Genomic DNA, 6275 nt, shown 5'->3' on the forward strand with positions numbered 1-6275 from the left:
CCGCCCTGATGTTGTCTTCTCTCCAGTACTGGCGTCCTTGTCTTGTCTGATTCTAGTCTGGAAATCGCCGGCTTTCACGTCTATAGCTTTGGAATGTTTTGAAGTTGAGCCACGAACTTCAAACTCTCCTGCTTTAACCCGCCCTGATGTTGTCTTCTCTCCAGTATTGGCGTCCTTGTCTTGTTTCAATCCTGTATGGAAATCGCCGGCTTTCACGTCTATAGCTTTGGAATGTTTTGAAGTTGAGCCACAAACTTCAAACTCTCCTGCTTTAACCCGCCCTGATGTTGTCTTCTCTCCAGTGCTGGCGTCCTTGTCTTGTTTCAATCCTGTATGGAAATCGCCGGCTTTCACGTCTATAGCTTTGGAATGTTTTGAAGTTGAGCCACAAACTTCAAACTCTCCTGCTTTAACCCGCCCTGATGTTGTCTTCTCTCCAGTATTGGCGTCCTTGTTTTGTTTCAATCCTGTATGGAAATCGCCGGCTTTCACGTCTATAGCTTTGGAATGTTTTGAAGTTGAGCCACAAACTTCAAACTCTCCTGCTTTAACCCGCCCTGATGTTGTCTTCTCTCCAGTACTGGCGTCCCTGTCTTGTTTCAATCCTGTATGGAAATCGCCAGCTTTCACGTCTATAGCTTTGGAATGTTTTGAAGTTGAGCCACAAACTTCAAACTCTCCTGCTTTAACCCGCCCTGATGTTGTCTTCTCTCCAGTACTGGTGTCCTTGTCTTGTTTCAATCCTGTATGGAAATCGCCGGCTTTCACGTCTATAGCTTTGGAACGTTTTGAAGTTGAGCCACCAACTTCAAACTCTCCTGCTTTAACCTGCGCTGATGTTGTCTTGTTTCCAGTTTTTGATTCTTTTTGTCTGCTTACACTGGTTTGAAAATCGCCTTTTTGAAAATGTACCGATTTAGAATGCTTGGATCTAGAGCCTTCAAGTTCCAAATCGTTTACTCTCATGTTGCCTGAAAATGTCTTTTTGCCAGTCTTAGAGTCTCTTTCTGATCTGATTCCGGTTTTAAAATCCTTTGCATGAAAATCAATCGCCTTCGTACCTTTGGATGTTGATCCAGAAATACCCACGTCTGCCACCTTAAGGGAACCTGATGTTGATTTTTTTCCAGTGTCTCGGTTTTTGTCTCTCGATAGGCCAGCTTCAAGCTCTCCAGCCTTTGCTTGAAATGACTTACTTCCTTTTGAAGACGAGACACCTACCGACAAGTCTTTATGTTCCACTGATGCAGAAACTCCTCCCTTTCCTAGTGATGTCCCAATTGCAGTGTCTTTTGTTCTGACAGATAGGTTAACGTTTTTGTTTGAAAGGCCAATGCCTACGCTGTTTTCACCATCTTGCAATGATCCTGAAAATCCAGACTTGCCACCTGACAGTGAAATTCCTTTGTCCCCATGCTGAGCATTAACACCGACGTTGTCTTTTGATGCGGAAAATCCAAGTCCTGTATCATTTACTTGTACTCCTGCCCCGATACCATCTTTGGCTGCTTTGAGGCTCATGCCAAAGACAGAGCTGTGCTGAGCAGTTATTCGAGAGTGTTTCGAGAAGTCAGTGTTGACAGATTTCTTTATGTTCTCAGATACTACTCCTGAAGACGATGCAATGGTTGCTTGATGTTCCATTGACATATATTTGTTGCTGGCCTGATTTCCTAGTTCAAACCCTTTCCTGTCCACACAAATAGAGAATCCTAACGAGGACTGAGATCGATAACTGTGGACTTTCTCTGTGATCATATTCTTTGCAAAATCTCCAATATCGCCATCAGCTGTTACTGAAGATCCTTTTAGCTTCAGAGAACCTACTTGAAACTCGTCTTGGTTTATTGGTCCCCTGCAATGGATTCCACTTGACTTTTCAACAAATTTGCCAATGTCAGAACTTTGACTACTTCCAAACTTGTTAGGCACAGGAAATCCCTCCATCATGGTAAATCCAATGCTTGTCGAGCTGTTGGAGGCTTCGATCTCGCTTTGCTTGGAAATAACGTTTAGTTTGTCAATTTTTCCAGAAATTGCACCAGTGTCCAAATTACATGCAGTCAAATTGACGTTCTCTGATTTGGTGAAATGAGTCCTTCCTCGGACTGTCAAGTTCTGATTGACGACCTTCTTTTCTCTTGAACGGGATTCCTCCACGGATATCCCCAGTTGGTTTATCCCAATATCTACAGACCATTTTTTCATGGAACTTGTGTTATGTAACTCTGCCCCTTCAAAGTTCACATTTTTGACATCAGTGATCATGTTTCCGACATCCATAGCCATTGCATTTTTCACTTCAAAATTTTGGGCCGATACGACAAAGTTCCCACCAACATCAGTTCTGCACCCGGCTAAACGCTGCTGATTTTTTTGCCTGTTCTCTTCTTCAATAGAAAGGCCCTTGTCCAAAGAAAGCGAAATTCCACTAGAATGGCTTTGTTCTGAGCTCGACAATATCCGATCCTTGAATAGAACAGTACCAGCGGCATGAAGCATCATGTCACCACCAACTTGACAATCAGTTCCAATAATGGACACATCTGAGATTTGAGAAGATATACTTAGCGATCCACCGGCCTCAAGTGTCGAGGAGTGGTGCTCCTCGGTTCTCTTAACTATCCTCTTCTTGCGAAACCAATTTCTTTTCACATGCTCTTCTGTGCGAATGGTGACTTGATCTTGAATCACCACGTCCTTTTTCGCTGAAATGGCAATGTTTTCAGCTGCACTGATTTCTGTTGCGGTCGCTTTAACGCTTCCTTCTTCTGAAACAATGCCAACACTACCACATTTAGAGGAGATACTTGCTTTCGAAATAGTGGAATAGGAAGATAAATCGTTTGACGAACTGAAAAACCCGCCAACTGAAGAAGAACTGCTGTGCTGCGTTTCAATTGGGTCGATGGTGACATTCTTCTTAGCCTTCAAGAACGCTCCTTGGTCGCCAGTAACTGAGCCAGCAGTCATCGAAATGGACCCCTTGTCAGATTGTACAGCTGCAAAATTGGTAGCCTCAACATTCGACGAATCCATTGAGACGTTTCCTTCAGTTGACTGCAAAAAAGTAGAACCTCGTGAACTTATCGAGGAACCACTAACATTCATAGATTGGTTTGAAGTTAGGGACACTCCCTTCTCACAGTGCACTCGAGCATTGTCAATTTTCACAGACTTTGCATCTAACTTAAGCTTGTAAGGCTTATCAATGTTGCATCTTGACAAAACAACGTCCTGGTCTTTCACTGCTAAATCAAGTTGATCAGCAACCTGCAAATCTTGATACACTCCTTCGCCTTTTAGCAAGTTGTTAACTTGATATATTTTGTCGCTTCTTAATGTCAGTTCCTTGAACCTGTGATCGGCTGTCATTCTTCCTTTTGACTTGTCATGATAAGCGAGGTCAACGCCAGATTTGCCTTCGATTGTGGTTTTATCTGAGTCGATTTTTCCGACGAGTTTAGTTTTTCCCTCAGATTGTACTACCAAGGTATCACTGGTAATGTCACCAGCTTGACACACTTCATCTGCAAACATCATCATTACAATGGCTCTCTTCTCTCTTTTGGTCATGGCAATTTCTTTGGAGGAAACGGCAACACCTACAGCAGATAGAACACCTTCGTCACAGAATACCTCATCAAACAACGCTTCGTACTCTGAATCGGTAAAGGTAACGCCCTCACTAAAACAGAATGATCCAGATTCCAGGATACCTTCGGTCTTGTTGCTTTTTCTTTTCGATTCAGGGAAGCCAAACCTTTTCATTATCGATTGAACTCCCTTGATGCCTTTCTTCTTCATCCATTGACGTAGCTGCCTTGCCTTGTGTGGTGTTGCCAGCAGCTTTTCCTTCAATATGTTGATTTGGGTGTATCTCTGACTTTCACTTGTGATGATGAAGACCAGTCTTGGGACGTCAAATGATTCGATGCCGTTCTTCAAAATATCTGCCACAAACACGTTGACCATGCTGTACATCTGATCTATTCGTAGCCCAATTTCAGCACTTGCCATACATCCTTTCTTCAAGTCTTCCAATGAGTTTGACATATCTCTTGCTTTGTTGTCGGTGTATTCTGATTGAATTTGCTTCAGTGATTCTGCAGCTTTGGACCAGGCTTCAAGGCTCTTGGCGTCAGGAGTACAGGAAACATATGCTAGAAACTTGAAGAGCAGGACTGTATTGTTCTCAACCAGCTTGTTTGATTCGAGGGTAGACCCTCCAATGAAACACGTGATGCTTTCTAATCTGATCCTTTCTCTTCCAGCCAGTGCACAGCTTGTAACATCATTGACATCAGTTATCTCTTTGCCAGGAAGACTCAATAAAAATGGTGCTTCCAACGAAGTTACTTGGCCTTTGCAACTGCCACTGTTGACCAGAGCGAGATGGGAAGATAAGCAAACACTGGACCCTTGCAGGGCTGATTCTATTTTTCCAGAGTTGAGTAGTGCCCATGGTTCTATTTGGAGAGTTAGAAATTCTTCAATCGATCCCGCCATCGTTATCCATTCTCCTTTGATTTCTACTGCCTCGCATGATAAGATTCTGCCTTCTTCAGTGAGATGCAAATCCTTTTCTGCGGTTAATTTCAAATCTGAGACATTCTCGATGCTTCCTGACACTTTTATGTTCTTGGCTTCAGCTTCTAATGATGACTTCTTCCTCCCTGTGGTCAAACCTTCCAGTGAAACCATTCCGTTCTCGCCAGCGGTTATTTTCACATTTTGTAAAACATCTATGCCTCCTGCTTCTGTCTTCTTTTGCACAAACGCTCTTTCTACATCGACTTCCACACAGCCTACACATTCTAAACCACCACTCAAGGTAAATGTGTCTTCAACAATGATGGTAGATAGGTTTTCTTCTCCAGGAGATTGGACACACCTCATTCGTCCTGGAACATGTATTGAAGTTGCCTCGAGACTCACACACTCAATTTCAGATGCAACGGTGGCCATTTTGCATGACAGAAATACTTCAGAGCATTTGAAGAGACCACCAGTGTTGAATGTAACTTCTCCAATTGACTGATCAATGTGCAGAACTTGAATGGCAATTAACCTGCTTGGACCTTCAAAAACAAGGTTTTCTTTACTCGGTACATTTTCACTGACGTTCCGAATCGCAACAAGGTTTGCATGAATGGAATCTTGGACCTCAAACGCTGACGCTTTTCCTGCATTGTTGGTGTCTTCACTCTTGTGGAACTGAACAAAGACTTTTCCAAAATGGGATGCTTTTTTCAACTTCAGGCGTTTGCTGACATTAAAAATGCCTTGAGGCTCGATGCCGCCTTCAGAACTGACAATGACGGAGTCAATCGACAAGTGACCATTTTTGCAAGTTACTTCAAACTTGTCTGGTGAAACAAATGTTTCGCTGATTTCACCTTTTCCACCGAGAGCTGAAAATGAAAATTCCCTTTGTGACTGGGAATGAATATACAGATATTTGTCAACGTAGACTCGCCCAGACAATATGGTTTCGTCAGTCGCAGATACATCTATGAGAAGATTTGGCGAAGATTTTATGACTCCTTTCCCGTTTGACAGGATTTCTGATTTGATTTTCAGGTCCCCTTCACATCGGATGGTTCCACTGTTCATGGCCGTTTTTTTGCAGTTGATGCAAAGCTCTCTGTTGCTTACGATTCTCCCTTCTTCCTCTTGCTTCAGCTCAGCAAGGTCCAAAGTAAGACCGTTTGACGATTCTATCACTGTTGATGGTTTGTCCATGGCAGCAGGCAATAGTTCTATCCTGCCGCTATTGTTCAACGACTTGGCTTGGATAGCTAGATCTGTTGCGAACACTTGCAACTTTCCATAGACTGACATCTGCTCTTCAGACGAAACACTTGCCGATACAGGCGAATCGATGATGTTGTTATTTTCTTTGTCTCGAGGACCACTGCACGTCATAACCGAGTCAGCACTGATTTCCAAAGTTCTCGAAATGACATTCACTGTGTGTGCTTGTAGTTCTCCATTCCAAGCACAAGTAAGATCAGCGATTGAACCAGGCATTGTGCAAACAGACGCTGTTATTCCATTGATACCTTTGGCATGCAACTCCCCAAACAAAACAAAATTGGAAATCTCGCTCGTTTCTGTGGCTTCTAGATTCAAGTCCCCTTCTTCCAAGATCAGTGTTTGATTAACAACCAGTTGAGCACTGCTTCCAAAGAACTCGACATCACATGCTGATGCAATACACATGGCGTCACAAGAAACTTTCTTTTTTAGCTGAATGAAGAGATGTTCGTCCA

This window comes from Patiria miniata, unplaced genomic scaffold (assembly GCF_015706575.1).
Source record: "Patiria miniata isolate m_02_andy unplaced genomic scaffold, ASM1570657v1 HiC_scaffold_6, whole genome shotgun sequence".
Taxonomy (NCBI): Eukaryota; Metazoa; Echinodermata; class Asteroidea; order Valvatida; family Asterinidae; genus Patiria; species Patiria miniata.